Raw genomic sequence first — 9,928 nt, 5'->3', positions numbered from 1 at the left:
CTTTTTTTTTTTTTGCTTTAACATTTCCTGAGTTTTCCAACCAGATGTCTGACTCCCTTCTATTTCTACGCCTTCTCTCCTCCTTCCACCCCTAACACTTTCCATCACTCCCTAATGAATCCCTCCAGTCACCAGACACTTCCCCATCTCTGTGTTTGGAGCCGAATTTCCTTTCCTGGCCCCAGCAGTTGTGTTACTGCCCACAAGGTTTTAAGAGCTCTTCCCATTGTGAGAAATGGGGTAAAAGCTGCCAGGGAAGTAAGCAGCCAGAGTGTGGAATATAAATGAATTAAGAAGCTCCAGATGTACCAGAGGTGCTGTAGATTGCAGGAGGAAGGAAAGAGAGTTTGTGTGAGCAGACACAGCAAACTTGTTTATGGTGAGTGCAAACCAGTGTCTTAATGAAAGTGGGCTTCCTATAAGCACTGACCAGTTTCCTACTGAGTGTCCTCTGTGGATAGTTTGGGCAGAATTTCATTATGCCTATTAAAATATTTACAAAAAAGCTTTTTTCTTTCTTTCTTTTTTTTCCCCAAAAGACATCTTTTAAAGATTTGAAAAGAATGACTTTGACAGTTATGCCATTGAATTGTCTGATTGTGTACAACCATCCCTTAGACAGATTAGCTGCATAAGTGAGTGTATTATGCATTAATTGCATAAATGAGTGCCCAGTTTGGCCACCGTCCCTCCACGGTGCTCCTGTCTTCTGCAGGACCTAAGGATACTCAGTTTTATGGAGCATTTGACTGAAAATATAAAGTGCTGATAATAAGAAAATATGAATGCAATTATAATTTTCTTGCCTTGAAAAAAATCATAGTTTAGTAAATTGCCCTGAAGATTGTTAACCAGATTTTTAAAAGTGCGTATTTGTATTTGTTACTGTACGCTCTGAGAGGAGAATTAAACACCTGAATAATGATACATCTACATTTTAAAAAACATCCTAGTGGTCGTATTTCTTCTGTAGAAATGCTCACAGACTTCTAGAGAAGATACTTTATCTCTATCTTGTTTATCTGTGTTGTTTTTGATCTACTGTCTGGCTAAAACACCACTTGAGGAGACCCTGAGCCAAACATAGCGCTTATGTACGCAGATGCAGTGACACTGAAATTGGTTGTGAGTAAATCCTGAGTTTACTCATGAAAAACATTAGCTTGACGATGACCAGTCACAAAATACATATTTGTTTTACTTCAAGTCTCTCTCACTGAAACCAGATTCATACTGAGATAATTTCAATGAGTTCAGCAGAATTGTTCTGAATGCGCTCTGGGATTGCAAGCACCAAACATACAGCTTTTTAAAGAGTGCCTTTTTAGCACAAACACTTCAGAGAATTAAAAATAGTGGAGAAGGATCACACTGTTTTAGAAAAATTGTGAAATCTTGAACTTTTTAAAAGGTGAGGGAAAGTAAGATTGGCATTGAAATAGACTTAGTGGAATAAGTTTGATGTAGTAACTGATATCTTTTAGCTTCACAACTGTGGTGTCCAGCAGAGCGATACTCAGTTGTACACTAAAAAAATTACTCTGAAAGTAATTTTTCTGAAAGTAAGAAAGAATGAGAACATTGCATTAATCCAATAACTCTGCATCTTTATCAAGTAAATTGCTGTTTAATACATTTCATCCAAAATTATGAAAATCACTACATGTTTGTTGTATAAACCAGAACACATTTGGGCATTTTTCCTGATGTTCCAAGGAAAAAAAAAAAAAAAAAAAAAAGCAACATTATTCCCTATGGAAAGGAGGGACTTTCTCAGCCCATGAATTGGAACCTCCATAAGCAGAAGCAGCTTCACCAGTAATGTGAGAATAAGTGTAAGAGAGACTGATGGAGGCACAGTTCCATGTGTGTGCCCTCCAGCCCACTACAGACTCCACTGTGGACCAGACCAAGATGTCCATTCTCTGCCTGACCCTAAATGCATGAGGGTTTCCCATTCACTTTTGGAGCTGCCAGACCCTCTTTAAAGAACAGGTTTTTGTGTCAATCAGGCAGATTCGTGGGACTCGTGGGTTGCTTTTTGTCTTCATTTTTGCAGATGAAATACAACTCTATGTTTTTGTCTTTTCTAGTTTGGCTAGGAGGGTTGATTGTCTCCCCTGGCATGCGAGGCTGGGGCCTGGAGAAAGGCCAGCTGGCTGCAGAGCCATCCAGATAAGACTGCGTCGCTGGTAATAACATGGGGAAAACAATCAGAAGTTATGGTAGGGATAATATCTGCCACTTTGGAAGGGTGTGTACCCGTTTATTACTCATGTTCACAGCTTGGGTTAGCTTTCCACTTCTTGCTGTATAGCTGGAATTCAGCACTAATTGAGAAGGACGTTTTCCCTCACATTTATCTCTGGTTACCTTTTCTCCAAAGCAGACCTCATTCCCATGATTCATCCATGCATCACCTCCAGACTCACCACCGCCTCACCCACCCTCACCACAGCCCTGAACTGTACGATGATGGTAGCTGGCTCATGATGCAGAGATCTGCTTGTGGCTTACACTGGGCACAAGGAGCTGGCATAGGCTTGCATTTGTAAAGCTCACAGCATCCTGAGGCTGGCCCAGGATGGATCCCATGCACTGTACCATGTACAAGAGTGAGCTGCGAGCAGAGACCAGGGGAGCAGGGCCGCTCACATTCCTTCCTACCCCAGGGGCCCATGGCTGCCACATGCAGGACATGGGATGTTTTTCTCTTTACGCACTTGGAAAAGAGGCCAGACCTCTTCCTTCCCTTCAGAAAAGGGCCTGTTTTGATCTTTTCCTACCTGGGACATAGGAAGAGCTGCTGCTGCTCATCTGCCTCTGCATTTCAATGTATGCTGTTTGAAACTGGGGATCTGGAGAAGCTACAGCTTCATATTGTTACTGCAAGACTAAACACATTTTGAATAGATAGCAGACCAAGTACAGGGCTATTTTTTGAAGTCTTTATTCATCTTTTCTGGCTGAAAGAAGCTTCCTCACTGATGTCTCCCAGACTTAGGCAGTAAAACACAGAGAGGCAACTGAATAAGGGCTGTAGAATATGGCCCACTGATCTTCACCCTGGCAGAAAGAGCAGAACACAACAATCAATCACAGTTTGATACCTGGGCTTATAAAAAGCTTACTGGAATACTGCGTGTAAATGTATAATGCATCTGTGATTCTGAAGCCAACACATTTTCTCCCTGCTCCATGGAAATTGCCTTGGTTAGACCATAAAGTTACGCTGCTCTTTGTGTGGTATAAAGAATATCAATACCAAAAGAATTTATGTATGACCCAGGAAATTCTTAATAAAGTGTGTGTTCTCTGGCTACTGCTTCTGTTCTTTATGAATAGATATAAGGAGCGATAAAATTTCATCTAAGATCATACACCAAAGGTAGATTGCTAACTGTAACCTCCTTGCATAGGCTGAGCTCTGGAAGAAGGAGCTTTTAATGGTTTGATACAGTGAGTGATATTAGACTGCTCAGATATCTGGGCTCAGCACACCCTCTTATGCCCAAAATGGCAGAACAAATTAATCATGCTTTAGCCTGCTAAATGGTATTTGGGGCGCATAGCTATAAATTAAGCTTTTCTCTACTCCAGAACAATTCCTCCTCCATAACTACTGATACTGATAAATACTACCTTTTCCAAGCTCCGTGGAGATAAGTAAACCCCGTTCGTTGTCTTACTGCACACAGACTTTGGAGGTCTGCCTTGATGGGTGGAGGTTTTCTGCATATTTTGAACTGTGTGTGCTTCTCTTCCCTTCCATGTATGGAGATGGCAGGTAGAAGCTCGCAGCTTCGTGGTTGGAGCAGAAGAGAGTGAAGATTGTTTTGCAGTGCTGCATTACCCTAGTTTCCTATACAAACAAAGTTCACTCTAATAGGCTCCAGAGTGTCTGAGGAATGATGTTATTGTTGCAGTTATCACTTCTGAGCATTTGGTCGGTTTTTCAGCTGCACTAAATGGAGGAATCGTATGTTCTTTGGGATTCTTCAGGAAGTAAGCATAGAAGACAAGGAACGGGCTTGTTATGCGTGTGGTAGTCTATACTGTTGAGGCATCATGAATAGGGTTCTATTTATGTTATCATAGTAGGAGTATTGTATGGGGCACTTTTATCAGGCAGAGGTAAAGAGGGCAGTTGCTAAAGTCAGAGCTGAGGTCATTGGCTGCCAGGAAAGAGGCACAGATGCTAGGAAGCACTGCTGAGCTAGCTGGAAGGTCAGAGCCCAGGTGGGATTGGTCTGAGTGCCTGCACCTACCCTCTTCCAGTGAATTCCTTGCAGTCAGCAAGATGAAACAGCCTTGGATTTCCAAAGGCTGATTGATCTACCTTGCCTTAGTCACCTGTTCCAGCAGGGGTAAATCACAGCTGTCAAGATTGTCGCGATGAGAAGTCCAACCTGAGGGATGAGCTTTTAGCTTCCTTAAGTGGAGTAAACATGAACTCTGCTCCTAAGTATGAGAAGAAGCTCTTCTGAACATTGATCTGCACTGACCAAATGTTATCTATATATATATGTTTAGAGGCAGGAAACAATGTCATGGCTATAAATTCTCCACAAAGCTCTTGTCTGTTTACCAGCATTGTTTCTTTAGTTTCGTGTTTTCCATACATTAGCTGATCTTATTTAAGCCTGGGCCACGGTGTGGGTAGTCAGGAAGCTGTATATGATGAAAGATAAGTAGGGTTCTCTCATCTAGTGATGATATGAATCTTATTTATATGTATATGCTTTCTGCATATAAATTTCTTCTGTTTCATCTACAAAAATGAAAAGTACCCATCAGCCTTCTTAAATTCACTTGTACAGTGTCCTCAGACTTTCAATTCTTCACTCTAACATTCCACTACATCTATGGCTTTTCATGAGTACTTATTTATTTCTGTTCAAAATCAAGATCCCAGAACCGTGTGAGCATTGGCTACCATTCTGCCTCTGCTGTATCTTCCCTGCCTATGAAGCCATGAAGTAAAACTTCTTAGCCTTGCAGTTTCTATTTTTACAGCATTCTCTTCACCAAGGAATCTTTGACAGACTGAATAACCAAAATGAAATAAAGAGATTTAAGTTATATTTTCATTTTATTTTATTTTTTAAGCACATCTCGTAAAGATGAGATATAAATTTATTGGTTGCAAACACCATGATGTTATCTTTATTGTGATTATGCACCAAGCAGTACTGCACACAGCGTATACAGAAAGCCATATCTAAATGAAAGTAATTTAGATCCCATTTATGCTCATACTAGCTACTGTTTTGAAAAGGGGAAAACATCTGGTTGCCAAATATAAGTAGGTTGCTCTGAAAATGATGCCTCCTATGTATTTCCATGAAAACTACAACAGATACAGAGAGCACAATAATGCTATTTGATAGAGCAAATTCTCATCTACTAAACACTTTTTCTCAACATAATCACCACCATTAACTATGAATTTTTGCCAGAGATGAGCAAGAGCCTGCATGCTGCACTCGTAAAAATCTGCACATCTGGAAGATGGAACATGGCATGCCTTTCACATTGCTGTCACTGCTTCAGCAAAGCGCCACCCACCTCCTCACCGTGCTCACATCCACTGTTTGGTCTCCATAAACCTTCAGCAAGGGTCAGTGAATGTCAATGGGTGCTGCTGCTTCTGCAAAGAGGAATACAGTTACACCCCTTTGCTTCATCCCACTGCCATGTCAGATACCATTTTATCAGACTGTGCTTCTGCTGCCAGTCGTCACATGGCAACAACATGCAATGGAATTTTGACAGGAAGGTCCAGCTTCTACCGCCATACCACCAACATCCGCCTCTCACATTGTGGGCCAACATAATAAAATAGGAAGCATTACTTTTAGAGCAGCCCTCAATTAACTCTAGTTGTAATTGAAAGGAAGATATAAGGACAGAATTAATTTGAGAGAATAGGATAATAAATAAAGGAAAAGAAAAAGAAATCACCCATCCGCACCGTGGCTATATCTTTTGAAAGGAGAAAAATTAAAGCTTACAGTGAACACAGAGTGGACATGCATTTATAGTATTTGTCATTCTTCCTTTTGATTTTGCAGAACTGTTTTGCTCACTTCGCACTAAATGACTGTAAAACGAATATGAGAAACCACTCTATGTGGCATGTGATTTTTTTCTAGTTTGTCATATTCTTGATAACTTATTTTTTCATTTTGCGATATTCTGTGAGCTTGTTTTTTCTCTTTATTTGTGGTCTTTACTTGAAATGATTTTGATAATCATAAAACCATTGTTGGTCTCCACTGTAACAATTTTTTAGTGCCTTTGAAGGAGCACTGATCTTACTGTGCTGGTACAGATCTTGAAGTGGTGCTTCCTGCCTAAAAATACTGTAATTCTTGTGATTTTTTTCAAAACCTGTGTTTGGTTTTGTCTTACTGGCCTGAAAGGCAGGACTATATATTATAGCACATCTTACATTGTTTTCTTTGTCTGGTGTTTCCTTGGTTGGCCAATTGCTGGGATGTGTCAGTACCAATAACAAGTTAGCACCAGCCTGAAATGTTTATTCAAGGAAAATTTCACAGCCTTTTTGTTTGCTTGAGCACTGCAGGACTGAAACCTTTTAGGTTCAAGCAAAATAACGCAAAGCTCTTTCAATCTATTAGGTATTTTTTAGATTAACTTGCCAACAGTTGACAAATTGGAGACAAGTTGACAAAGTATCATAATTTCATAAAGAAAACGCTGTTCTCCTGCTCCTTATTTTCCAAATAACTTATTTAGGGAGAAGTCCTGCAAAAATACTGAACATTAATATCTACTTTAAATGTAATTTCAAAAGAATTAGCTACATTTGTTACACCCATCCAAGACTATGGCAAAAATTCCACCAACTTCAGTGCTGTGGAATGAAAGCTCAGAACATTCCTACTGACTTGAGAGACAAGATATGTATTTGACACAAAAGGTAAAAATGACTACTAAGTCAAAATATGATAACTGCTTTCATTTAAGACTTGAAAACTACAATAAAGTTCATTACCTGGCAGCGTGCTTGACTTCAGAACGCTCGCTAGTGGTAGGGTGAAGCTAGCACAGGAACATCGGTGCTGAAGGCAGCTGGTTTTGCAGCACAGGACTCGTATCCAAACTTCTGCAAAGCACTTCTGTGACTTTGCATGGTGAAAGGTGGGAAGATCATGGCCTCCTCTTCCCAAAATCCCTGCATGCTTTCTTGTGTGCCTTTGCTTGCTATATCTAGGAAAAAACAAAGCTAACTCACTGTAATATTGAAAACTATCTTCTTAGTCTTTCAGTTCTGGGCCTGAAATATTAGACAAGAAGAACAACTTCAGTGTATTTTACAGAGTCTTATTTTTTTATTATTTTTGCCTAAGAAATTTTATAAAGTAGCATCAAAGAACTGATTATGAGGATATTTTCAGAAGGGGGCCATATTTCAGGATCAGAACAGCCAGTTCCTCCCAGGTTTTTATGAATGCTTTTTTTTTTGCAGGCAAGGAAAATGGAGGGCTCAAACAATCTGATGTAAATTACATGCAAGGAAAAATAACTATAGGAAAAATTAGAGGCTATGGAAGCATTTATGTAGATGTGTATGCATGCATATTTACTCACGTGACTTTTGTCATCTGCAGTTACTGAGAGCTCTATGCAGCCACATATCACATCGGTGACAACGCGACCTGCCGTGAATCCTTCACCATCCCTCTGTGGAATACAGATTGCAATACTGACTGCAGCTGAAGAGAAAATACCTAAGCTGGTATAAATCCCGACCATTCAAACTTGTTAGTATTTCATGATGTCCTAATTTTCTACCGACAGAATAACTTCATATTGAAGTTGCATAGCATTTTTTATCCATCACTAGAAGATGTGAAGTTAGATTTACTGTATTTCCGGGCCACAGCCTGATTTGGGACTTGATACCAGCAGGTCATGGTGGGGATAAATTCACTGACAGTCCTTCCAAATTGTCATCTGGTGTGATACAGGCATTTTATTTGATCCATTTGGTGGGTGTACAGTTCAGTGCCCCATTTACAATAGGACTAAGCCAGCATCTGGTACAGAGAGATAGATGTGAGACTGGGAGATTAAGAGAGGTAGATACAGATAGATCGCATGAGGTCTTGGTGGAAGAGAAATTCGTGCCTCAGATTCACTAATCTCAGATGTCTCCTATCCAGATATCATCAAATGTGTTGCACAGTATCTTTCTGCAAGGACAACTGTCCACCAGGAATTTAAGATTAAGACCAGTAAACTGGCTTGGGTGCTGATGAGATTTGAGTCTGCACCCAGGTGGCCACGAAGGATAAACAAGCAGCTCTCAGGGACTTCTGAATGCATGTGGAAAGCCCACATGGGCAGATGCTATTTTCACACTTTTCCTGGGACAACTAGGGATACTTCAGCAGTAGCAAAGCATTAAAACCTTATAAAAGAGATATTAAAAAAATAGTAAGTGGTCTCAGCATAGTTACATATAGTTAAAATGAAATGACTTAGATGCTCTGTTTTTCCTGTTGCAATTTTAAACAAGCAGATAAATACCTTGTATATGTATTTGAACTATGAAAATGGGCAAACCCCAGCTACTACAGTAATTATTTAAGAGGCTGATGAAAAATCTGAAGACTGCAAGCTTTCCACGGTATTTGAGAATACTTTAACTTTAAAATATGGGCTAGTAGATTTAAGGCTTATGGGAAAAAAATCGAGTCATTTCCTAGGGGAGTGTCTGAATGCCATGTTTTACCTCAAAATGCGTATTTCCAATTCAATGCATCAACAATTGGGGAAAAAAAAAAAGAAAAAGAAAAAGACATTTTGACAGATCCTTTGTGTTTGTGATATTTCCCACCCATGACTGACACAGCAACACCAGGCAATGTTGGAGCAGGACTGGATATGCTAGGAAAACTGTCCTTTTTTTCTGATAGAGATTATTTCATTCAAGGAACTGGTTTAAATTCTGCCAGGAGAACAGTCTATAAACTCCATCTCCTGCAGAAAGGCTTGTGACTTGTTAAATTCTTTCATGTATAGTCCAGCCACTCAGTCTGGAGAGAAGTTGAAATAATTCCCTTGAGGGAGGTTGAAAGTATCCCAGATCATTTAGAGGGGATATTAATGATGATTTATCTAATTATAATAATATAAATATCAGCACCATTAGCAATTTCTTTTCTTATTATAGTGTGGTAAAAAGGAGATAAACAAACTACTTATGTTTGTTCTGTGTGGATTTGTATGATTTTGGTGCATTTACTGGAAGCAACTTGTTAGACAGGCTTTGTTTTTCCCTGTGTGCTTCTTCTCTGATAATTTACACATACGTGTGCTCTTAAATAGCAAACAAAGGAAACTCCCTGTGCCTTTCTTGGATATATTTATGGTCACAGACAAAAAAGGCACACACACACAAAAAAGTTTGAGTTTCTTGGAAGAAGAAGAAAACATTCTTCTTATGAAACTGACGTTCGTCGTAACAAAGTGCTTTAATGCAACTATATATTAAAATCAGGGAGGGTAGAAGTACATGGAACTGAAGTTTATGCTTAAGGGCTGATGGGCTCAGGCTTTCTCGCAGCCAGCCCACAAGAACAGAAGATCCTGCAGAAACCAATGCTCTTTTAGTCCATGTGTAAGCCCCAGCTTTCCATCAGGAATCACAGCAAAGCTAATAAGTAGAAAGGATATCCTTATATATTTAAGATTAAAGGAGATAAAAAAATCACTGGGCCTTGATCCATTAATTTTATTGCAAGGCATTCAAACCTGGTGATAGCTAGGGTATAAACAGCTGGCTAGATTATCTAGATTAAACAACCAGAGGAAGAGGATGGTGGATAAGAAATGATCTACAGTGGAGAGATAATCCTGATCACTAGAGATCAGTCTTTCTTCCACTGAAATCTAG

The 9,928-nt window shown here is 39.6% G+C and overlaps 2 long non-coding RNA genes across 2 annotated transcripts; both read right to left on the bottom strand.

The window, feature by feature from the left end:
* Positions 1–2,934: 2,934 nt before the first annotated feature.
* LOC116216767 lies at positions 2,935–4,347 on the bottom strand. The gene is made up of 2 exons (XR_004160208.1): positions 3,643–4,347; positions 2,935–3,066 (listed from the first exon to the last, which is right to left on the bottom strand). It is a non-coding gene; the product is annotated as an uncharacterized LOC116216767 (long non-coding RNA).
* A 126-nt stretch (positions 4,348–4,473) lies between these two features.
* Positions 4,474–8,746, bottom strand: LOC104911590. Its single transcript, XR_004160207.1, has 3 exons — positions 7,618–8,746; positions 7,022–7,236; positions 4,474–5,650 (listed from the first exon to the last, which is right to left on the bottom strand). It is a non-coding gene; the product is annotated as an uncharacterized LOC104911590 (long non-coding RNA).
* Between the last annotated feature and the right edge of the window lie 1,182 nt (positions 8,747–9,928).

Source organism: Meleagris gallopavo, chromosome 6 (genome assembly GCF_000146605.3).
Source record: "Meleagris gallopavo isolate NT-WF06-2002-E0010 breed Aviagen turkey brand Nicholas breeding stock chromosome 6, Turkey_5.1, whole genome shotgun sequence".
NCBI lineage: Eukaryota > Metazoa > Chordata > Aves > Galliformes > Phasianidae > Meleagris > Meleagris gallopavo.
Note: the sequence above shows the minus strand (reverse complement) of the source record. Positions and strands in the feature narration are given on the sequence as shown.